The sequence below is a fragment of the Sus scrofa genome, chromosome 8, assembly GCF_054392235.1.
Source record: "Sus scrofa isolate SSC_HxYL_T2T_F1_AM1 chromosome 8, Sscrofa_HxYL_maternal_Yorkshire_Landrace_v2.0, whole genome shotgun sequence".
NCBI classification, from domain to species: Eukaryota; Metazoa; Chordata; class Mammalia; order Artiodactyla; family Suidae; genus Sus; species Sus scrofa.
In genome coordinates, this window is record NC_139390.1 from 23683087 (window position 1) to 23709554 (window position 26468).

The window sequence follows — 26468 nt, forward strand, 5'->3', positions numbered from 1 at the left end:
TTTCCTAATAACTAGCCATAAAGATTCCCTCTTTGTTGAAACAAATCCCACCTTTGGTTTTAGCTGAGCTATATTGTTGCACGTGATAAAGACAGAGCTGAATAGTTGATATTCATTGCCTGCTGAGGTAAAGATGAATTTTCTAGTAAAACTTCAGAAAGCAATTCTTAGGAGGTAAAACTTTTTTTATTGACATAGGGCCAAAGGTGAATGTTTTGAGGAGCTTAGATAAAACTAGCTTTGCCACTTTTGAATTATATTCTAGAATGGAGGGGGGGAAATGTGTTCCCTACTGGACCATGAGACTCCAACACTTTCTTTTGCCTGCAAAATTCAAAAATGTGTTGTGATACAAACCTCAAACTCAGAATATTGTCCTCCTTATTGTATTGAGAAAAATGCATTGAGAGCAAAAGCAATCCACATTCACATTTATAAAGCTGAGAGGGTTTTGAAATTCATGCCTGGATGAGCATCATATAAGCATTTTTCTGGCTCTTCAAACTGACCTTTCTACTACGGGACTATATTAAGAATTAGAAACTTAAGGAAAATCAAAGGTTTAAACATAAAGAATGTATTTGTGCAGATGCTCTTTTGTCTAGGCCTAATGGAGTTTTTGTTTGCTTGTTTTATGCTTTTTGTAAATCTTTACCTTTTTCCTCTTTATTTTTTAAGTTAAAATAGGTAATTTAAAGCAACAGTTTACTTAACGATCTCAGGAGACCCAAATAAGTTGGAAAATGTAAGATTAATGAAGAACATTAATAAGAATCGACTTCAGCTTGATCTGATTATCTCTGACACCAGGAGTTAAAAGTCAGAATTACATTTTTAGAAGTGCTCTAACTCAGAGCTCCTTCTTTTATGCTAAAAATATATTTGTGTTTCACCTAGTGTAAAAGCAGTACCCTTAAGCAGTCTGAAAAAAATATCTGGCCATAAAATAACCTGTCTAGGAGTTCCTTCTGTGGCACAGTAGGTTAAGGATCTGGCATTGTTACAGCTGCGGCATAGGTTGCAGCTCTGGCTGGGGTTCAACCCCTTGCCCAGGAATTTTCGTATGCCCATGGCTGTGGCTTAAACCAAAAAAACAAAAAAAAGAAAAACAACATGTCTACTTTTCAATTCTCGAGGCATACTTTAAATAGACATAATAGTTTCAAGAAAAGACACTTAGAGCAATGTTTAATCAGCCCTGCCCATAGACGAAGTAATAAAGAAAACTGTGGCAAAAGGACTTTGATCATTCTAAGCCTCATTTTTATCATCTGTATTTACAAAAACAAAAAGATTAAAATGATAATTCCAACCTTTAGAGCAGTTTGGAAACAAATGTACTATATGGACATGATACATAATGAATGCCAGTCTTCTTTTCTTCCCATGAAAATTACGTTGAAATATATTTTTTCTCATACAAATAGGTGACTTCTTACCTCTCCTGGATCTTATACAGAAAATCAAATCCATTATCATTTTGTGGGTTCTTATATCATATCTCTCTTTTAATCACTGTGGTCAAAATAAGTCAAGATAAATAGTAGATCTTAGGTTCCACTGAGAAGGGCAACCATAAGGTCACAGTTTTGTAGCAGATGTGGATGTTTTAATAGATGATTCATCAAAGAAATAAAATAGGAAGATTAAAATGCATTAAGCCAACTTATAAGACGGTATCGAAGAACTGTGCTGCTGTAAGAAAGTGTATCAAATTGCTTTTTTATTCAGTATGTCAATTGAAATATGGACACTATTCTTAGAACTTGGTCTGTTTGTAAAATTCAACAAGGATCTTTATCCCTGAACCTTCTAGGCTTCTTTCCAAGCCCATTAAGTGTCTGGTGAAGTATCTTGAATTACAAGCCAATAAATGATACTTTTAATAGAGTTTTAGGCTTTGGGACCATTTCTTTTCCTCCTTCTCTTCTATTTCCCTTATTTTCTTCCTTCTACACAGTTAAGACACTTCTCATGTTTATATACATTTTATTTATTTTTTGTTGACGTATAGTTGATGTATAATGTCATGTTAGTTTTAAGTGTACAATTTACTGATCCCACAATCAAACACATTAAAAAAGGATCACCAGGACAAGTCCAGCGACCATCTGTCACTGTACAAAATTCTTCCAGTATTATTGACTACATTCATTATGCTGTAGATTACATCCCTGCGCCTTACTTATTTTATAATTGGTACTTTGTACTTCTTAATCCCCTTCACCCCTTGTGCTCAAGCCGCCACTCCCCTCCCCTCTGACAACCACCAGTTTGTTGTCTGTATCGATGTTTGTTTCTGTTTGACTTTTGTTTGTTTTATTTTTTTAGATTCCACATATAAATGAGCTCTGTATATGTTTTAAATCAAAAGGTGGTAGAGATTGGAATCAAAAAGTGATAACCAAGAGGACTAGGGGCATAAATGGATTATTTGAATTAAAAAAAAAAATCAGGTACAGTTTAGTCAGCTCTACACTTTGCAATAGTTAGCTATCAAATAATGACCATATTTCAAAATTATAATTTATTACTAATAATGTTTGAGAGTATGCTAATCAAGGAAATTTACACATCACATGTGCAAAATGGACTAGAAGAAGAGTTTTTAAAAACAGTATCCCTAGTATATAATGATTTCTTAAAGTTCACTTTTCCAATGTTGCTACATAAGAAGATACAAAGTAAACACTATTTTTATTATAACATCCTTGTTTCTTAGTCAAATATTTTTATTATATAAACATTAACTAAAAAAACCTATAAATTTTTTAGGCATCAAGTGAATTAGCAAAATTATGGTCATCACCAGACCATTTGATTAGAAACAATAGTAGCTTAAATCTCAGTGTTTTTATTTGAAGTCCTGGTAAGTGGATTAAAACCTGGAAAACACTGTCTTTACTCAAAGTCTCTCTCTCTCTCTCTCTCTTTCTCTCTCTCTCTCTCTCTCTCTCTATATATATATATATATATATACACACACACACAGTCATGCCATGCTCTTTTTCTCTCTGTGGCCATAATGTACATAGAGAGCTGTTATGATTTACTTGTTACATAAATTCTATATGTTTATTATATGGTTTACAATTCCCAACAGTATATAATAAGGGAAGGCCCAGTCTTGGAGAAGATTAAATAATTTTGGAATTTAATGATTTACATGTGGAATAAATAAGATTTTTTAAAATGTCCCTTTTACCTAGAATTTAATTCTGTTACCTTGACATCTATCGTTTTTAAAACCTCTTATAAGTGGAACAATTTTTTTTCCTGGGGATTTCCAGTTTAGGCTGCAGCTTGCAAATAATTATCTTAGGAATCTGAGCTAATATTTGTAAAAGAGTAATATAGCAAATAAAACCTTATGAAGACTTCTGAAAAAAAGTTTAATTATGATTTGGGTCATGGTAAGTTTGTTTTTGGTGCTAAAATACATATGTAGTGTAAACTTCTTTAAAATCTGGATTTACAAGAAGTGTGCATTTCTGTGGAAAAGAGGAAGTGGCCTATTTAAATTTTACAGCAAAAATCTGGCCAGAAGAGAAGAGGAAAACAAAATTATAAAAATGTTTGAAATGCTCCTGTTAGAGTGTAATATGTGTGTAGATATACTTTAGCAGCATAAAAATTAGATATTTAATAATGTTTCTACTTAACTCTTATTCAGAAAGTAGCCTGAAATGACTTCTATACTACTTCCCCAAAAAGTCTCATACCAATACATTTTGGAATTATTTGTAGCTATAGCTAATGTATTATAATCATCTTGTATTACACCTGGTGAGATTTTTAGGTGATAGGGAAAAAAAGGAAAAAATACACACAAAGTTAAAAGTAGAGAAATAAAAAAGGCAGAATGGGGAGGAGTTCGGCTGACTCAAGGGAAGAGAAGAGAGAGGAAAGGAGACTATAACAGCACATGTTATTTGAGGAATTACATGTTCCTTTTGCAATTATACATTAATTTTATCTTAATAAAGGTTATTATGGCCAAAATATTAAATAAGAATATGTTTTTTAGGTACTTCCCAATGATGTACAGAAAGCTGTAAAATTTGAGATATATAATAAATTCCATTAAGTAATACACTTTCCTTAAATGATATCATAGGAAAATTATTAATTGGGCAGAATTGGGATATCATTTAGTTTGCAGGTAAATGGACATTAAAGAGGAGCCCCCTATTCATTTTCTGTCTTGTCACACTATTTTAATTCTATGCATGCCTAATTTATCACTACCTGATAATTACTTATTTATTTTTTTCTTATGTGTGTCCTACTACTGAAAGTAAGCTAATGAGTGGAGAGAGATTATCTTGGCCCATGGAAGACGATCAATATTTATTGGGTGAATGCATACAATAAATGAATAAATGTACAGTTTTAAATAAGACCAGGTGCCTTGTCAATGAAGATGTATTTTGCCATGTCATCCATGATGGTCTCTTGGTACCATACTTGTACCTGAACATGCATTGTTGACTAAATTCGCCAGATGTGCAAGGCGGAAGTGCTTTTAGGTTTCATACCTGCTCCTTCTCATAGTGGCAGCAGCTCCATTTCATGCCCTGTCTTTTCAGAATGCAGAAACTCAGCAAACTACCAGTTGCTTTGATGCTGTGCACATAAATACAATTGGCTATTACAGTTTCAAGTCAGCACTTTATGATGACAATTATATAATACAACCTAACAGAAATCCACTCTGAATACCCAGGTGATGGTTTCCAGAGCATTTTATTGATTATTGACATAATAAGTGATATGTCTATCAAACAGAAAAAAGTAACACGGTCTTTGCAATACTTTCTCCCTAGCGATCAAGAAATGTCCTGCAAGTATGTATGTGACAACATAATTCTCAAGCATGACATGGAAAATCCTTGTGCATCCACTAAGGTCCAGTACAAATTCCATCTCTTCAATTAATCCTTCTAAAATCCCATATTGCCCAGAATCTAACTCTCAACTCCCACATCAGTCTTTAGTCATGCCTGCATTATATTACTTAATGCATTCTTTTCTAGTAGAGTAAAACTATTGGTATGTGGATCATAATAAACCTAATTCCCCCATGCTGTATCATAAATCCTGAAAGGTAGTGACAATGTTTGTTTTATCTTTACCCTTCTCAAACTACCTAATATAATGCCTCACCCATAGGAAGATCTTTAGAAATTGTTAATTGAATTATAGATCACATATGTAAGAATAGACTTCAGTTAATACATAAAATGTCAAAATCTAACTTAAATTTACTTTAGAATCAATCTGTTAATTATGTTCATATGTGCACTCATTAATTTTCACAGATTAATTTTGTGATGTGGTTATGGTTACCAAGATACATAGCTTCTGGCAACAAAAAGGATGAGCCTGGAATGATGGGTGTAATAGACTCCATTATATTTTATGCAATTAAACTTCTCAAGGCCAGTATTCCACTTGCTAAATCCAACCATTTATTACAGAAATGTCAAGAATTGGTCTCTAAATGTCTAAGAATATTAAAGTAACACCCATTAAAGCCTGATATTGAGGTTATTTTTATGGTTTCTAGTTCATATGCAAACCATGTTTAAATTCCCAAATGAGCCAATGAAAATATATACTTTGTGTATCTCTAATTGGTAATGCAACAGCTACACATTCACAAATATTAGATTGCAAAGGTGATATGGGTCTTTAAAACCACCTTAAAGAGAAAGTGCTTTGAGTAAGAAACAGGTTTGAAACATTCTTCGACTTTTTTTTTTTTTTTTTAATAATTCCTTCTGAAAGTTGACTCCTGGTATTTTTACAGGCATATGATTTACTGTAGGAGCTTGCAAAGCAAGTAACTGAAGACAGATTTTGCTGACGAAACACCACTATAGATTTTATTAGTCAGGAGAGGAAAAGGGGCCATCATTTAAACCTATGGCTTAGCTATGGGCTCTGCACTGAACAACCCCAGGGGCGCCATTTATATGAACTACAATGGGACTAGGTATCCATGCAGTGTAGTGGTTTTGGTAGGAAGTGGGCAGCTATCATGAATAGTGTTATAGTAAGATGTGGAGGATTTATTGAGAAAATTATTATTTTGTGGTATATTTGTATAAAATCAAAATTTTTAAAACTGAAAGCAATATATGAAATGATTTAGTTGAAAAACCTCACACAAGCTATCTCAATACAGTGTCTCAAGGCACATATTTGAGTGTAAGTGTTGTTTTGTAGTATGTGGGTGGAGGGGTGTGTGTGTGTATTTGTGTATGAGTATATATTTGTGTTTGTGTGTGCAGAAGTTTTGTATTCTTTTTATTTACAACATTGTGGCCTTCTAGACAGAGTATGGCTAATAGCTTTACTTAATGTGAGAGTTCACTAAGAAAAAAGTGTTTAGAGGTGTGGACATGTGATGTGAGCACTCAGGGCTAGTTGCTGAACAGACTGTGAATACAGTTACTGTATTCCTGCTCCTTCCAGGTGCCATCTGGATCTTGCTGTCTTCCAAAGTTCTACCTATAGTTTTATCTTTCAGATTACATTTGACTGAGAGATGATTTCTGTGACTATGAAAAATTTAATTAAACAATAGGGATTATTTTTAAAATGATTTAAATGCATTCTGTTCATAGACTTATAAGGGCTATAATATAAGCTCGATGAGGGCAAGGACTTTGTTAGCTGTATCATTTGTATATACATAAGTCCCACAAATATGGGAACATATAAATAGTTTTTAGCACATAATGTATATTGGGAACTCAGATTCACTTATTGATTGAATGAAGATACCCTGACTGGAAGAAATTAAGTAGATCATTTTTGCTTTTCTGATACTTAGCTATAAAGGTTCATTTCATATATATACATTATACATAACAAACATACACACATATGTGCACCTGTGTGTACATATATGTATATGTGCATACATAGAGAGATAGACAAATAGACTCAATTAGACATACAAACACCCTCACACAAAGTTTACATAAATGTATTCATCAAAATTCAATAGTACACACACACACACCCCATCACCACCACCACTACTACCACCAAATAATAATTGTACAACAAAAGCAGTGTGGCCTATTTGTGAGTTGCTGTAGTGAAAACAATATAGAGAGGAGAAAATTAAAATAGTGCTTAATTCAAAGTGGGAACAAATAAGGACCTTTTCTAGAGTTTAAGATACTTTGATTTCTTACCTTTGAATATAGATACAGTGTTGAACAGAATTTAAGACTTGCAAGGATGGCAGTACAAAGTGTAACCATGAACACAAGAAACTTTTTTATTTCTTACTTCAAATAAATACAATAGCATTTCTACCCAATAAAAACTTTCCATTTACCTGAATAACTTAAAGCCAGTTTCAACCTTGTTTTAATTAGAAATTAGACAATTTTAATAATTTCCAGACTTATAACATCAAAGCATGAAACTTTATTTTTTAAACCTTTGGCATTTATGAATATTTGGAAATCTTAATTAACTTTGTGAAAGTCTGGATAAGAAGATTATCAGCATGTGGTGATTGACAGGATAATGAAAATTTTCTTCTGCAAAATTCTGATATGTTTAGCCTGACTTGAGTATCTTCCTATATCATCAGCTATCTCAATTTTATTTTAGTTCAGTTGAATCAATAAAAGGAAAATATTCACCAATGCAAGTTATGAAAAAAATATTCTGAATAGAAAACAAAGGTCACTGGACTTAGACCAAACTATAAGTATAGGTGAGCTAAGTGTTTTTGGAGAAAACATTCCTGATTCTGTTCAACATTTTTTTTCTCCCTTATACCAGTTTTCCTCAATATCCTTCAACTGTATCTTCACTGTCATGAATGTTTGTCTACATCATGACACCAGCCTAGCATTTTTAAATTCAGGACCTAAATATGATATCTAGCCTTCTATTTCCTTGTTTTAGTCATTTACAATCTCATAAATACAAGTAAAGCCTTGACGTTGTGCCAGCTGTATTCTGCATTCCTAGAAGATTTTGAGCTAGAGGTTTCACAAATTAGGTATATTTTGGTAAAGTTAGAAATTTGAGCCAAAATGTGTAATTACCTGGGACCCTTACCTGAATTTTCTAAATCCATTGAGAACTTAACAGCATCTCATCTATAGCACCTGCCACAAATTGAAGCAGTTGTTTCCTTAGGTATTTTTTTTGGCAATTAGTTTCTCCATGATTTTTTTTCATATCTCCTGCCCAGTTCATAAAAAGATCATGATGTTTTTGGAGCGGCAAGAGGAATTCTGGAAGGATATTCATTTAGATTTTAATAGTAGCTTTTTCTGGGCAGTAGAATTTCTGGTCATTTTCACTTTTGAAAACACTCTCAGTAGTGTATGGTGTTTCAATCATGAGCACATACCATATTTATTAAACTTTTCATCTTAAAAAACAATTTATAAACAAAATGGAGTAACAATAAAATCAGATGTAACTGCAGCTTATTGTTATATTTTAAGTAAATGTATCTACATATAAACACTATATAAATAGATACCCAAAACCACATTGATACAAACAAAAATAATCTAATTCCTAATCTATATTGCCTTTTCAACACTGGAAAAAAATGACCAAAATTAGCCTGAATAGGTGAATTCATCAAAAGGTCCAAACATATCAAAATGAATGGATTCTCTTATTGAGGATTCTATCATTTAGTGACTGAAAATTTTATAAAAATAGGACATTTTTACTTTTGGGATTTTATTTCAAGATGTGTGATGGGTGGGTGTGGAATGTGTATGTGTTTTATATGAGTAGTTTAGGGACACTGGATACTGAAGCAGCTTTTAACCTGTTGTGTACAAATCAAGCTCCACTTCATAGTTAGTTCATCAGTAAATTTCAGAATCATTGCAGTTGTTAAGTAAGACAGATCTCAAGCTCTCTCCAATATCCAGTGCTGTCTTTCAGAACAAGGAAAACAATTAAAGACAAGGAAATACTCCAGGATAGGTTTACAGAAGAGGTGTGGATTCAGCTCAGTTCTTTGTCTGCTCTAAAGTGGCACAAGCTGTAACAACCAGAGTCTAGGTTTGGTAAATTAATAGTAGGACTCTGTCCGCTTTAATACGAACACAAACCAAGCCTCATTATAACTGTTCACAGCAACGCTAACCATTTGTTTGAATAATGCAGGGCTGTATACATTCCCACTGTGAAATCTATGTTTAACTAGGATTCACATTGATTTCTTCCCACTGATTATGTGCAGAGATTCTCATCCAAATTGATTGTTGTTGTTTTTTTTCTCCTCCTCCCTTCCTTTATTTTGCCTTCTGAATGGTAGTATTCAAGGAAGGTATTTGTGTCTTTGGCAAACGTTATTTTTCTGTGCTACATTTCAAAATAAAATAACCCATTAAGTATCACGAGAAATGTAGGGGACAACAAATATTTCATGCATATTTAATTAGGCTATATGATCAAATCATGCATGGAAAAAGAAAAAAAAATCTTGAAGTAAATTAGCCAGTTTTGTCTGATAAGTAATAGGCATGAGCAAGGGGTCTCCAATGGCAGAGGCCCAGGGAATGGGATGAATTACCTCCAATTCATTAAGATATTTTGAATTGTTTTCCCAACTGGGCTCATGCAGCCCCTAGGGATTTGCAAAACTAACACATACTAGATGCATCACAGCTCAAACAAAGACCTTTAATTTCCTCATCCCCCTTTCAGACATTCTGTTAAGGAATAATCTCTTATCAAAATGGGTTGCCAAAGGGGAGAGGGGAGGGAGTGGGATGGACGGGAATTTAGAGGTTAGTAGATGCTGACTATTACAATTAGAAGGGATAAACAAGGAGGTCTTATTGTACAGCACAGGCAACTATATCCAACCTCCTGGAATAGAGTGTGATGGAAAAAAATATGAGAAAAAAATGTATATATATGTATGACTTGGTCACTTTGCTATACAGCAGAAATTGGCACAACATTGTAAATCAACTTAATAAAAAATTAAAATTAAAAAATGGACTACTCCAAAAACCTTAATCAAATTTAAGAATATATACTTTTGAAAAGGCATTTCTGAAGTGTTATTGGTCAGCATAAGCTAAGCTGACCATGTACAATGAAACTGCACCCTAGGAACTGTAATACACAGCCCCACAACTTGAGTGATTTCACTCCATATACCGTGACATTTCGCTTATATAATAATTGGTGATGTTCTGGGGGTGACTTCCCGTTGGATTCAGAGACACAGGCTCTTTCCATCTTGTAGTTGTAGCCTTCCTTGTGGTCTTGGAGTCCTTTCAATTCCTCAAGGAGATAAAGAAAGGAAAAGAAAGAGTACCCTTTAAAAAAAAAAAAAAATTGGTCAGTTCTGGAAGTGGCAGGTATCTCTAGGCCCCACATCACATTAGTCAGACAGTCACATGACGCTGTGGAGACCTAGAAGAGGACAAAAATTGTTGGTTGCGCAGAATGTTTCTATTACAGAAGAAAATTCATTTAGAAAATTATATATTTTCTTTAGGAAATAAACACAAAAACAAACAACACCTTTCATCTTTGTGAAATATATCCTTAGCCGTTTTGAAATTATAAAGTGCATGAGCCTTGGATTAGAAACCTCACATATTCTGTTTTGCAAAATTGACACTTAGGGAGAATTATTTTGATGTAAAGATGTGAAATACAGAAAAGTTCCTTTGAATGACCTTCTGTGAAGTGTTTAAACCGGAAAGCCTCCTTAATAGTTAGTAGTAATGAGCCTTTTAATTTTCTGTAGCAACAGACTCTGCTTACAGCAGGTGCCCTTTGGGTATTAATAATAATTTTTACAAATCTCATGTGTTCAACACAGAAAACAATTCCTAGGTTTACTGATAAAGGTATTCTTGGCACTGCAGAGATTTTGTGATTTTGCACAGTTGATGTCTGATTATTTCTAATGGCAGAGTAGGTAATGACTTTAAAAATTCACACTATAAGCTCTAAAATTCCTAGTGTTTAGTTTCATTGTACATAATTTTGCTTACTGTATCATTAAATCTATTTAGGTAATGAGGCAAAACATTTTCTGAAGCATGGTGGGAAAGTAGAAGAATACATTAAAGATAATGCATGACTGATTATTTTGTATGCTTCTCATTTTTTTAAAAATAAAAACACATTCTTGGATCAAGATAGACCACCTAGATATTTAAAGTGATTTCAACCTAGATATTTAAACTGTAAAACCTATTTATCCTCTTGAGAGATAAGTGGAACATTTAAATTCTCCCCTGTCCCTAGGCTTAGTTTTTCCATAGTATGTAACTTGTAAATATTGATGTATCTCTACTTTGATGAGTATTGATTATAAACTCTCATGTGTAAGCCATCACTTTAGGCCTTGAGAGAAATACCATGTTGAATCAAACTTGGATTTGCTTTTCCAAAAGCTTACATATACCAATTGAAATAATATAAGCACCATAAGCTGCAGCGCAAGATAGATATGATAATAAGGAAAATGAAGCTAATAGGACAGGGGTTAAGAAGGAGAAGGATGGGGGAAAATAAAAGAAAAACCTTCAAGAGAAAATGTATGGTTGAGGCGACAGAAATGGAAGTAAAGTCATCAGGAAAATGGTGCCAAGTATCTTTGTTTAGAAACAAGAGGCTTGAGTTAGTAAGGTAAAGTGAATGATAAACAGAAACTGGAAAACCTTTGCAATGGACATTGGAACAAGGAAATGTTAGCATGACACCTCTGAATGTGATGGGCAGGCCGGTGAGATCAAGGTCTAACAACAGAGAATGAATTTAAAAGAATAATGTGGTTGGAAATAGTGGCGTTTTGACTCCCACATTCAGACTTGATTATTGGCAAGGCCAGAACTGCCATTTGCATGGAAGCTGACCGTGCGGTGAAATGCTCCGGAGCTTGTAAAAACAGACCATGGAATCCAGATGAGACCCTGCACGTATTATCAATTTCATGACCCCTATTCTTGTCCTGACATCTAAACCTCCCTCTTCTAAGAGAATCGGCAGGAAGAATGAAAGTTTTAAAGTCAGAGTCAAATGCTCGCTCTATCACAAATTAGCAGTATAATTTGGACATTTCTTTGTCTCAGCCTAAAATTACTTTAAAATAAAACTGAGGAGAATTCCTGATTTGCAGACCTATTGTTAGAAGTAAGTGAAATAATAATGTGTGTGCAGGTAAAAACCTAAAACAATATAAGCACAAAGAAGGTCTGGCATAATTACTCATTCCCTTGCTCCCCTACTTTGACATAAGGGTCAATTTCCCCCCTTCTCTTCCTTCCTTCCTGTGTTTTGAATGACAGAGGAATGGTTGTGGTGTAAAATAACATGCTATAGGATTTCTCTGCCTTACTTTACAGTATAGCAAAGAAAAAGTGTGAATTCAAAGCAAAGCTCCTTGGAATCTTATTTAGGACTTAAAAGGAGTTGAGTGTAGAAGAAATGCTCAGAGATATAAAAGAGAGAAAACTCTAAACCCAAGGACACTGTGGTAGAAATCAAGGTCAGGGAATATAATGAGGCATGACTTAGGTGAGGCATGATCAGAGGCTTTGCTGACCTTAATGTCCATTTAGGTGGAAGCATGGATTGATGCTTGTCAGTAAAAAGAGCATTGAAACTTTGAAATGCTAATTTCTGCAGTGGTGATGGGTGGTCATTTGATTGAAGACAGTTTTGTATTTCAGGAAAGATATATTTTAGATAGATGAAGTAGGGTGGAGAACTATGGAAAATAATAATTGAAGAGTATGTACATTTTTTTTTTCTTTCAGAACACTCTACTTATTGAGTAAAACAATTTCCTTTAGTATTTGGAAAAAAATCTTGCAAGGTAGATATTATTTATATTCTCTTTTGCTTTTCTTTCTTAGCCTCAGTTTCTCCATCTATTAAAAACTAGGATACTGGTACCTACATAATAGGATTATTTGAGGGAAAAAAAAAAAAGAGAGAGTTGATTACACAAAGCACTTGGTTCAGTGCCTGAAACGTATTAGGCTCTCTTCCACAGATGGTAGCTCTTATAATTATTCCTATTATTCTTATTTAAGAAATACAGAATCTGAGACTCAGGAAGATTTTATAATCTAAGATCATGACATAAATAAGTACCAGTCAGTACTAGAATTTAAACCTGTTCGAGGACAATACCTGTACTCTTTCCAGCTTATCACATTTAGTTTTTAACTTCCCTCAAAGCATTTAGTCCTTGAAGCCAAACACTATAGCAATAACACTCAGGGAAAGAATGTGTGTTTTCACTCATGCACTGTTATTTTTAAAAGTCTAGGAGGTACTTAGGCTTTCTATGATTTTTTTTTTTAACTCCTAAGTTAACATAATAAATAATTTTACTAGGAAATGTTAATCCTATTTATGATGCTGGTAATATCTTGTTCTTTTTTGGGCAGCTTAATGAAATGCATGATTCTGTGTCATTTTTCTCTCAAGAGATATGCAAGAAAAGGAAAAGGTTAACATAAATTTCATGGAATTTTCAGAGAAATTGCTTCACATATAGGACACATTGCATTTAACATCTTGCATAGCATCTGCCCTTAATTTGCAGCTATGAAAAGCTAAATGAAATGGCTATTAGTTTACACACAGCATTAGGAGAGTGACTTGTTTCTTAATGTAGTTCTAGTACGAATTGGAAGAAATCCCAACTCTGGCAAAGAGTATAAGGATTTGGAAGAATTTTTGTTTGCTTGTCATTCAGCTGAAATGTTTTGAACCCACTCAACTAGGATTCACAGTGTTGTATTGTTCTTTAAGTGCCAAGCATATCTATGAGATTTGTATTGAAGTGGACAATTTATTTTGTAATTATCATAGGTAGTTAACAGATGAATGAAAGTAGAAATGTTTCCCTTTGCCTATTATTTAATAGTCTATTTCTCTAAAATCTCTATTCACACTACAATATATGTCCCCAAATATGTTTAAAGTTGTTCTTCCCCAAATATATCAAGATCCAATTTCTCCATTATTTCATAAATTCTAAGCCTAGTGAATTTTAATTAAGGTTGCCTTTTCAAAGGTCAGTCTTTGTAAAGGTAAAACTTAACAGAATATAGTTTATGACACCCACTGAAAAGATAAATAGTAAAAATATCTTTACTAAAATCTTTGTGGAAAATGCTAGAAGTGTTCGGGACATACAGACCAGAAAAAGTAAGGACATTTAAGAAGTAAGATACTAATATTTTTAGACAACCACTTGTGAGGTAAACATGTTTAGAATTTCATACAATTACCGTTACCTGTACATATAATAATCAGGTGCTGTTATGTGACATGATTTACATTGCCATTAATGAAATGCCAAACAGCATCGAGGTTTCATTGACTTTGGAGTAGCCCAAATGCTTGAGAGGATTAGATCTGTATTAATAACTCATTAAACCCCTTTGACTTTCTCCCTTTGTTCCCAGTCATCTGCAAGATTTTTCCTGAGTTCCCCTCCAATCCTGGAAATGTTATTTGAATTCACTTTCTAAGTACCATTTTATTTCCCTTTCTTTTTGTACCACAAGTTGTACCTTTGATGTATTTAAATTTAAACCTCTCATTTTGATGTGGAAGTGAAGGAACATGAATTCCTGAGGCTATGATCTGAAAGACAACAGCCAGCCTAGCAGCAAGAGAAGTTGAGATAACAACAGTGGGCATACCAAAATGAGCATGCTGTGAAGACACGTGTTCCTAGTTTTATGAACATATTATGGAGCTGACAGATGCTATGATAAATTTGTATAAAGACATTGTCTGCAGCATAATTTTTATGTATTCCCTTTAAAGCTGTAAATGTATGTGTCTGTGAGCAAATATGTATTAGCATACGTGCCGTTCTGCCTGCCTCGTTTACTTTCTTTGGGACACAACATTCTGCCACCTTGGCATCCCACAGAATTTAAAAGTTTCTGCACATCACTGATATTTGTAACACCTCTTATTTTCTCCATAGAAAAAAAATGTTGCATTATTATCCAGCCTTCCTTCGCAGGTGAAAATGTGAAACACACATCCAAACACACACACACATACATGCACACATACACACGCCTGTGTTCTTAGAGCTTGACCTAATGTTGAATGTCCACAACATTAAAATAAATACATTCAATGAGGTCACAGAGCCGATGACTTAGTTGATTTATAATTCTGTTAATTAATAGAAGTAATCTGTTTGATAGTCTTTTCACAAGAGTTTCCCATGACCACATTTTAAATAAATGTTAGTGTAAGCAGCTAACAACTATTCCTAAGCCTTTCTACAAAGCTAATCTAATGCAGTTATTGCACTAGTATCCTCTGCCCAAGTCCCGCAGAATGTTCGTGATTTGCCATAAGGAAACCCAGCCCAAGCTTTGCTGACTGTTAAGATAAATTTATCTTTACCAGACTCAACTCTTAGTGCCTCTCTGCTAAGTCTTGATGAAGTAGCTAAATTAATCCCCCCAAGGACTCTTTAAATTGCCAGCTGAGCTTCCTTGGAACCTTCTCACAAACAGGCTTTATGTTCTGTGTGAAGAAAATTCCACTTTGCATTTGATCAGACACCTTGGTTAGCTTGAGTGTTGACACGGTACCCTACAGTATATTGTATTCGACATTATTTTTTCAAAATTCTGAAAAAAGCCCTAGATTTACATGTATATATGTATGTGTATATGTGTTTGTTTACATTCATAATATTCATATATATTTATATATATACATTTTGTATATGTAAGTATATATATTCATTAAAATGTATTCTTAAGGAAAACCTGGTTTTGTAGGCTCCATTGAAATTGCTGTATGTAACTTTTCACATTGTTACCAAACCTGCTTTGTATCAATCCTGCCTATTTTTTATTGCTATTTTATCATCTTGATTCAATTTAACTGTAGAAATGCTTGAATTTCCTGTGGAAATTAAGTTAGCCAATTGAATTTTAGGTATAGCAACTCTTTTATATATAGATGAGTTATTAATGGCTATGATCATTTAATACCTTTTATAACTTTTAGTTTTAATTTAATTTTTTCTTTTAAAATATAAAAGAAATATGCTAGAAAGTGTTCTTGGGATTTCCAATTGTGGCCCAGTGGCAACGAACCTGACTAGTAACCAAGAGGATGCCGGTTCAATCCCTGGCCTGGCCTTGCTCAGTGGATTAAGTATCTAGCATTGCTGCAAGCTGTGGTGTAGGTCCCAGATAGGGCTCGGATCCCATATTGCTTTGGCTGTGGTGTAGGCTGGCAGCTGCATCCTGATTCGACCCCTAGCCTGGGAACATCCATATGCTGCAGGCGTGACCTGAAAAGGCAAAAAAAAAAAAAAAAAAAAAAAAGGATTCTTACTTAAATTACTTATTTTAAATGATACTTTGATCAGCTCAGCATAATATCCACTAACTGGATTTTAGTATACAGCAGGATTTATGTAAAAGTTGATATTATGTATGCTATTATATATAGGGGATATTCTTTGAATAATAGGAGAATTTGATTCTCATGCATAACACTGTACTCGTTTGATTATTTAAAAGTGAAAATCTCCTTTAAAATAAAAGAGAATGTGATAAATATTTCATTTCAAAATTATCCAAAGTTCAGGAATACTATTAGAGTTATTTAAAGAGATATTTTAATTTTAGCCTTACTTAAACTACATTTTTTCATGATTGGTAACATATGAGATGAAAAACTTTGAGAAGTGTGCTAGTCTTGCAAAAAGAAACTAACTCGATTCATTGTAAAATAATCAGAAGATTTGCAAAGTATACTATGTATATGAAAATAGGAAAAAAAAAAAAAAAACCTTATGTCACAAAACATAACTACCCCCAGTGGTCAGAAGCAACCCAAACTGGCTCAGTGGCTTTGATTTATTTTGATGATTAACTATGCCCTGAACAGCTAATAAAGCAAGTCTGTAGAAATGTTATAATTTGGTACAGGTTGCAGGATTTTTCATAGATGATTACAAAATTTTATCTTCTACCCCCTGAACTGTAACAAATATTAAATGTATCTTTTTGACTTTGAAGGCCTGGTTAATTCACTTTGTTGTAATCATTGGTGTATTTTTTGTGACTAGGGAAAAAAAAATCTAGAGCATATTAATGCATCACCAGCAAATTTATCCAAATTAAAAGCATGTAAGTCTATTTTTTTTTGTAGCAATGTTATGCCTCCTTTAATTAATGCACTATTAACTAATCGTAAAGTAAAAATGGTAGTCTTTCTGAAGATTGTGTATCTTAAATATGAAAATAGGATCAGCAATTTTTACGAGATACCCAGACAACTAGAGTAGGTCTCCCCAGATGGTCTAAGCGATGGAGTGGATCCAGTGGAATCTAGAGCAAAATTCTTTGGGATGGATCCCAAGTAGAGTATGAAGACATGATGTCTGCAGGCATTGCGGAGGCCTTAAGAGGACGATACTCCAGCATTATCGGGAAACATAACAGTACCTGGGTGTAGATTAGCAAATCTGTGCTCCTAGATTTGGCAAGGAAATTTATAGAGAATTTCTAATTCAGACATATGTGGGTTTCCAAATTTGATCTGCCACTCGTAATTCATATACTATCCCCGATGATGTGCTTCAGGAATCCAACAAGTGAGCAGAATGCTGGCATGGGGAAACTAGGAAGAAGCTGGAAACCCCAGGCAAGCAGCTGGGCCTTCTAATGAAGGTTTTATGTCAAAGAAGAGGACCCTAAGTTCTAGGCTGGTGTTCAAACATAAGAACTTTGTCCTTAAAAGTTGTTTATTAGTAGAGGCAAACCTTGGCAATCAGGTAGTTTCTGAGAATAGAGAAAAACAAAGATAAAAATAGTTTTAAAATTAAAAAAAAAAAAAAAAACCTCATTGGGAGCTAGGTTTTACTAAGTTTTGAAAAGATATCCAATTTCTAACAAGTGTATCAGCTCTCAGAAGTACCCAGTGCTGCGCTGCCAGCTGTGAACTCAGTACCTCTAACTGTGTTTGGGAGGATGAATTAAGTCTAGGTTGGATGTGTGTATGTTCAAGATTGCTGGCTTTATTTGTTTGGCCTGTAAGTCACAGCCTTGTCACATCACCGAAGCCATCCTTCACTGTATCCTCAAATTGTTTTGCCTTTCTTAGGGCCCCATCCTGGAGCTAGAGAACTGAGAAACACTCCTCCTTCACTTGTGTCAATTGCAGGGGTGGGGAGAGGCTAAAAGCATCACTCTTAGCGACCACCTCATTTTTTAAAAAGACTTGCCTGACCATGGATTTTCCACTTGATTCAAAATTTCATTCATTCTGTTTGTATTCCCTTTTAGACATTAATTAGCAACCTAGTCCTAGGATGTTATGCTTCTTCACAAATTATAGAGGGAGACATGTAGTTCTTTGCTCTACTACCTATAATAACACAAAGTTTTATATATAAGAATTCTATCTAAACACTAACCCGCCTTAACCACAAACTTGGAAAGGAAAAAGAGAGAAAGACAAAGAAAAAAGCTCAAAACAGTTGGAGTTTGTTATTTGAATTGTTTGTCTTTAAGCTGAGAGCCAAGTTACACTTTTTAATTCATAATTCTTTCAAAAATCATAAGCAGCATAACTTCATCTTATTTTAAATTGTTGGTGCTTAGAAAAGATCAACTAGAAAAAAATGACTGTGGAAGTTTCAGTGAATTCCAATTACTTATGGCTTAGCAGCAGTAGTTGAAAAGCTAATTTGTTTAGCAATGAACTTTTATCTGTAGAGAGAAAAGACAACAAGACCATTACCAAATTCAACAGCAAAGACTTACTCTCAAGTTTTAAGCAATAAAAGGGAATGGAACTTGCCTGTTATCATTCTTCAGATTGATTAATATTAACCATATTTTGCTTTTTCAAAATATGTAATATAAGCAGTGGTATAGCAGCAAAGAACATGGCGATGATAGCAATATTGACTGTTATGTAACAAATATTTGACACTTTCTGAGCAAATAAGAGTTTTCTCCTGGGATAAATCCCTCTTGGAAATATCAAGGAAGAAAAAGCATGATGCCAGCATTAAACCAGATTTCATAATGACGTAGATAAGAGTTGAGCATAAACACTTAAAACATAAGAAAAAATGGGGTTGTTTGAATAAGATACAAGTAGTTAGTTTTATAAGGAGAATAAATTATATTCAATCTAGGTCTGAAGAGAGAACAATTGCGATTTAATCAAGTTTTTAGAAAGAGATGAAACAGTGATTTTTTTTTAAACAGAGGCAATTTTAACCTGCACTACTTCTCCCCGACTCCCAAAAGACATTTGGCAACATCTGGAGACATTTTTGTTTGTCACAACTGGGGGATGAAACTGGCATTTAGTTAGTAGAGGTCAAGGATGCTGCTTAACATCCTGTAATCCATAAAATCCACAAGAGAAGTAGACAGAGGCTAGGCTGCTGGAAGGGGTGTCGTGGAAAGAATATATTCCGTGTGCTGTTATTCATAATCTATTTTCACTAGATGAACAAAATCATATTTTTTATAAATAGAGGCTGTTCTTTAAAGATGTAAGTTTTTATTAGGAGCAGATGTAACCCTAATCTAAGCATAAATAGGAAAAACAGAAGCCCTCTCTTTTGAATTCAGGCTCTGAGAATAACCTTTGCCAGTGGACAATGAAAAAAAAGCTGATTGTGAGTCAAAAAGCCAAGGGATAAAGAGTTAAGAGGGTAGACATAGGACATCCAAAGGTCATGAGTTTGTGGGTTGGATGATGGTTTCTGCTGCCTTATCTAAGTGGATATAATTCTGAGACACCCAGCCTTTCTGAAGAGTTAGCACCATTCTTTGATGAATCCAGAGAACCAAGAAGAGATGAACACGTTGCAACAATTTTAGGACTTACAATTTGGAGAATCCATAACTTGTATTATTTTAAATAATTTTGTATGTTTTAACGAGTAAATGCCATGCATGTGCAGATACACTGGTGTGTAACATAGAATTCATTCAGGCTGTGTATCACAACTCTCGCTATCTCTTCCTGAAGCCATTCCCATAATCATCAGTGGCAATTCATCCCCATTCAGCCATGTGGGATGAGCATGGTCTAACAAGTATCTCAGGACTGGCCTCAGTCTATAGGAAGTGATGGGAAGATGGAATTCAGTTTCTTTTTTGGTGGTCATTTTCTCATCTTTCTGCTTGCTCTGCTTTCCCAGATAATACAGCGGCTGCCACATGCCACAGAGCTAAGCAGTTGTGTAATCCCCAGATGTGGCCCTTGCTTGCTTGCTTCATTCCTTAGGTGTTTTTATCTCTAAGAAAAGATAGCTCACACTTTGAAAATAACAGACAGTTTATAGCTTTTTAGGTTTCAAGCTAAAACTGCAACTGAAGTTAAAAATGAGTACAGAAGAAATCTGTTATCAGTGTAACTATGAAAATAAAAATGGTTATTGGAATAAAGAGGGAAAAAAGACACCCACCACAAGAATGATCCAAACTAAATTGTCAGTAGTGTCCAGATTGAGAAACCCTGGAATAAAAACAATTCCAGGTGGAACAAAGAATATTCCCAAACCAAGTCATGGGACCTTTGGAAAATCCTAAATGGTCTCTGTTGTCTAAGGTATGGATTGTGTGGAGGGTAAAATAAGGCTGGTGAGAGTTTAGGACAAACTTTGATGCCAGTTGAAACATTTGAATGTCTTAGTTAGTCTACCAACTGATAAAAATGGTATAATAGAATATAAAAAATGTCTTTCACTATTTAAACAATATTATTTCAGATATTCAGTAGGCCTCATTCTTTTCAAATGTCTCCCCTTCTTAGTGTAAGGAATTAACAGAGCATTTGGAAATAGTAAAATAACTCCTTGAAAAAAATGTTGTTATGCGCCAGGTTCCTTCAAACTAATTTACAAAGAATAAGGAATTGTTTCCTCAGATAAGTGCTAGAATTCTAAGTTGAGTCTTTCATGATTCTCACATGACTTTCATCCATTAAATATTTATGGCATTTTCATGATTATTTTAATTACACATAAGTAGTCTATAATATCTGCACAGGGCTAACTAGTTTTGTTGCTCAACCTCAAAAAAAAAAGGTGAAATATATAGTTGCTTATTTCATTTTCAATTAAATTTTTAAAAAGCTTTACTGTATCTGCTTCAGTAAAATTATTTGTTTATAATTACTTATGTATGTGTCAAGTTATGATAACCCCTTAAGATCAGAGAAATTCTTTAACAGATGATACACCCTTCTTAAAAGGTTAAGCCCCTAATTATGGTATTATGCATGTGTATATTGTATATAACATCATATATCTAAACAGTTCTTATATAGCTCATATTCTCTTTCAAAATCCAACATAACTTTTAAGAACACACAAATATTATTGGGTTTAGGCATGACACATATCATTTTGAACATTTGATCTTTATGCATAATGTGAATTCAAAAGAAATTTTAAAACTAAAATTCAAATGTTAAAATAATCCACTTTTCATATAAGGTTGAAAGATCCAAATTTTAACCATAAACTGAGGTTTTTAATCTTAGAATCTATCATAATGGACAGTAATAAATCACAGATAAATTTAATGTAATGGCCTTTCCCTATTTTCAACACCATGTTGGGTTTTGTGCGGCGGAGGGGGTGGTGGTATTTACTTGTTTCTTATTTTCCTTTAAAATAATTCCTCTCTTTGGTCTTCCACCAAAAGTTACTTTGGGATAAGAAGCCTGGTTACCTCAATGCCCAATGTGTTGGTAGGCATTCAGAAAATGTTTATAGAATGAGTAATTTTTTTTTTTTTTTTTTTTTTGTCTTTTTGTCTTTTTGTTGTTGTTGTTGTTGCTATTTCTTGGGCCGCTCCCGCGGCATATGGAGGTTCCCAGGCTAGGGGTTGAATCGGAGCTGTAGCCACCGGCCTACGCCAGAGCCACAGCAACGCGGGATCCGAGCCGCGTCTGCAACCTACACCACAGCTCACGGCAACGCCGGATCGTTAACCCACTGAACAAGGGCAGGGACCGAACCCGCAACCTCATGGTTCCTAGTCGGATTCGTTAACCACTGCGCCACGACGGGAACTCCAGAATGAGTAATTTTAAAGTAATATATTTATTTTTTTGAGAGACAGCTTCCTCAAAATACAAAGTATAAACATAAAAATGAAAAATAAGAATGATATTTGTTTCGTTAGTCGATTCTTTATTTTTTTAACTTGATACTGTGTAAAGCCAATAGAAATGTATTTCCATGAGTCCATTGGCAGCTGACCTCATAGATTACAGCTTATAACAACATGCACCACTTGGATCTATTTAAGAGAGCTATAAAATATTGTTTGAAATTATGTCTTTTCCAACTCTGAGAAACAAAATACTAAGATTGGGGGTTCTTTACTAATATAATAAGAGTAGTTCAGTATATTTTTTAAAAAAATAGAAATACATCAAAAAGGAATATGGGGTGAGAAGAAGCATCAGAGAGGATTCTTTTAACTGTAGAATTTGCCTCTATATATGCAAACTCCAGTTCGATCATGTTATACTACTAAAATCTACACTGGTTTCAAAAACTAAGTTCAAGATATTAAAATAAATGTTGCAATTATTTCGATCTAGACATAGTCCCGTACTTATATCATCAATTTAATAATCACAAGAAATAATTTTCACCCATCCAGGTTTTCCATCCAGTTCTTTGTTCCTACTCCCTCTGCTTCTTAAATTTCCTACCTGCTCTTTCCTTTCCAATCTTCAGTTACTAGCTTTTCTATAGCTTTTTATTTTGTATTGAAACCTTTGTAGATGTATCCCATTAAGCAAAACCCAACTCAGCCCTATCTTCCCTGATAGTCTTCACCCTGATCAACTTCTGGCTCCTCAAACTCTTACTTTTAAGTCTATTCTCCTGCTTCTCCCTAGAAAATGTTCTTTGTGGGTTTTGTTTTGTTCTGTTTTTTTGAAATGACATCATGACAATTTGAGAAAATATTTTTTTTATTGTCATCAGTTGTCTCATTTACCATTATGCTTCATCTCCTTCCCTTTCTCCTCCTACCCCTTCCCCTACTTCACACGAAATTGGACCTGAGCTTCAAAGAGATTAAAGTAAAATGCTTCTCTTCACAGAAAATGACCTCTTCTCATGCACAACCTCAGGAATTAAGCATAGTTATTTAATTAAAAAAGAAAAAAATTTTCATTCTTAGTAATAGTTTTAATAGTCATTATGATGTAGACAGCAATTATATGCATTAAAATATTTAGGTATTTTAATTTCACATTTCATTGTAAATATTAGCATGAGTAATGATGCATATTTTAAAAACACATTTTTAGAATGAATGCAGCTGAAGCCGAGCTGTTCAGGGCCTTTTCAAAAATTCATATAAACATCTGAATTCAGAAATTGCCATTATCTAAGTGTCTTTTAGTTACTGATAATGCTATTCCAGAACTTTTTCAGAATTGTAAAAATCTACCAGCATTCCCCTGCCCATGGCTTCCACCTTCATTCTATAATCTTGCCAGCTGTTTCACTGAAATGGCAGACCCAGAGGGCAGGGAGCATATCTTATCTGTTCAAGGCTGTATGTACATGTGGCTTCTCTGTCAGCATTTAAAAAATAATAGAACTTCAAATAGGGTTGATTTAAGCCTCTCCAGTCAGCAGTTAGTTTTGGTGACAAGAATCACTCTTTCAAATGGTAATTTGCACCTGTTACCTTCATCCACAGGTTGGAAAACGCTTACACCTTAATTAATTATACCCTTGCGATGTGGGAGATTGTATCCTCAACTCTGAGGTAGGGAGACTGGGGCATAGAGAATCAACAGCTTTTCTGATATTTCAAAGCAGATTTTTGGAGTAGAAAATCAGAATTCAGGTCATTTTTCACTGAGTGACAGATGAGGATCTTTAGGAATCTGTGTTTCTCATGGAAGAAAACATGGTGATGGCATCCCTTCCCTTAAGGGATGTTCTTGTCCTTAGCTTATTCTGTAGCATCAATTCACTATGACCTCAGAGAAACATCTATGCTTCTTAATAACATGCTATCTCTTCACATCTGTAGTAGCTGATGTCATCCACGGAACCAAAGAGCAGGTGGCATGTAAATTACTTTTAGGTGAGTGTGGCATTAGAATGTAATTCCCCCAAGTGGAGATGCTGCCATGTAATTAAGCTACAACTAAGTGATGATTATCTGACATCGGATAAGCATTTAATAGAGGAAAATGGGAAACAGTTTATTATTTTAAAATGTGTTTTCTTTTAAGTTTCTTGATTATGTGTATTTTCTTGGCATTCAAATAATATTAAAATGTTTGTGTGTAATTTTGAGGCAAATTTAGTAAAATGTTTTGTGATAGAGGTAAATGTTCCCTTGGTGTATGTACATCATTCATGTTCCCAAGAATCTTAAGTGGACGTTCACCTTGGATTTTTTACTGTCAGCCAATCTGTTATCTAGATCCATATGCTTTTTGTTCTTTGGAGTTTAACAAAACATTAGGAAATGCTAAGATAGACACTTTATAAGGTATTATAAATGTCTTTTGCAGCAACATGTGCAGTGTGTTTTTATCATTTTAATTACTATAATTTCTTACTCAGGATTTTGCTCAGTCTTTTGCACTGAAGATAGAAGCTAAGAAAATATAGTTCTTGAGATGTAGCAGTAATAAATCCCATCTCCAAAAGACTCTGAAACAAACATTTTTACATACATATTAGGTCAACATTATTAAATTGTGAAGAAAATTGAGTTAGAGAGTGAACCACGTGAGACGTGATACTCGTGATACTCGTTCTTTCATTGAAAATATTTCTTCGTAATCTATTACTTGCAAAGCACACTGCTGCACTAGTAACTCTAAACTAATGAAACTCTAACAATTCCATACCCTTCATTACCACATTTACCTCTCCATCACCCCCTTCATTTTTGAATCAACTTTATATCATCCTTAATTATATAATTTAATTTTCTTCATTGCCCTAACCCCGTTCCTGCTCCCTTCAATGCCCTATTCTCCATCTTTGAAAACTCTTACCCAATCTGTATTTCGGTTTCTTCAGCTATATGTATTGGGAATAACAATGTAAGCTAGAGATTTTTTGAGAATTAAAAGAAATAATATTTATAAATCATTTCAATTACTGGCAATTACTAGTTAAACAGTAGTTATTGGCTAATTTTATTGCTATTATTGAATTTATTCAAGATTCAGCTTAGATATCACACTTCCCTGGAAGGGATTTCCCTGGTTCTACTGTGTGTGCTATATTCTGAACTATTGCTCTTCTAGGCAAGTTCTGTGTTATTTTTCTCATACAGTTTTGAGCACCTTGAGAAGATGGACCATGTGTTATTCATTTCTGTATTTTCAATGATTAAAACCCTCAAGAGTCTCAAAATGTTGGTCAAATAAATGACCGAATAGATGTTCTGGCATTAGTTGTGAATATTTCACCTTTTCATTAGTGATTGCTTTCATCTTCCATATCTATTGCTTCTTTTCTAGAACTGCTGAAGAGTGGGTGAGGTTTTAGGCGGCTCTCATTTCAGCCACCATTTCTCTGCTGTGGGGCCAGCATTTGCAGCACGAATTTTGCTTTAAATCCCTGATGAACTATAGTATCATGAAAGTATGTTGATAGGAGGCAGTGGCTCAATCCCAACAGGTAGATGTGACAGGCGACACGTGTGTTTCCTGGCTGATGATCAGAGTTCGTTGACAAAGGAAGATGGCAACAAGCAATTTTCAGAATTTAGACAGGCAAGTAAATGGACTCAGTAATGGCTGGCAGCAGATGGTGGCGCCCAGGCCAAGACCTCTGAGAGCAATTCTACCATTCTAGGATGGTCAAAGCAGAGATCGAGATATAGAGAATAAATTCAAAGATATGGAAAAGAAGAGTGTTCTCAAGGTTTTAGCCCATTCACTTGAGCCTGGGGAAAATATTAGAGTAAACTGATGTGTAGTAAGTCAGTCTAGATCAGGCTTTGATTGACATTATCACTAGCAAAGAAACTTGGCACATATTTTTATTTATGTATTTATGTATTTATTTATTTATTTATTTATTGTCTTTTTGTCTTTTAGGGCTGCACCCCACAGCATAGGGAGGTTCCCAGGCTAGGGGTCTAATTGGAGCTATTGCTGCCGGCCTACACCAGAGCCACGACGGGAACTCCGGCACATGTTTTTATACAGTGTTCTCTATGCCTGGTTTTTGATAGTTTGTGTTAAAATGTTACCATTATTACTTACATCACTTATACATCTATTACACTACACATTTATACATTCCACATTACATATTACATTACACATTTATAGTAAGATATATGATTAGAATCATAAAGTAATAAATGAAAACTACAAATATGATTTCTTCCTTAGTGGTGAAAAGCTTAAATATAAGCAAAATAAACACAAAACTACCTGGG

General features: G+C 34.3%; 1 protein-coding gene and 1 long non-coding RNA gene across 8 annotated transcripts in view; both read left to right on the plus strand.

Annotated features, from left to right (window-relative positions):
* PCDH7 (protocadherin 7) overlaps positions 1 to 26468 on the plus strand; it is a 418557-nt gene that overhangs the window by 281631 nt on the left and 110458 nt on the right.
* On the plus strand, positions 16620 to 22464 carry LOC146400374 (uncharacterized). The gene is made up of 2 exons (XR_014813726.1): positions 16620 to 21798; positions 22099 to 22464. It is a non-coding gene; the product is annotated as an uncharacterized LOC146400374 (long non-coding RNA).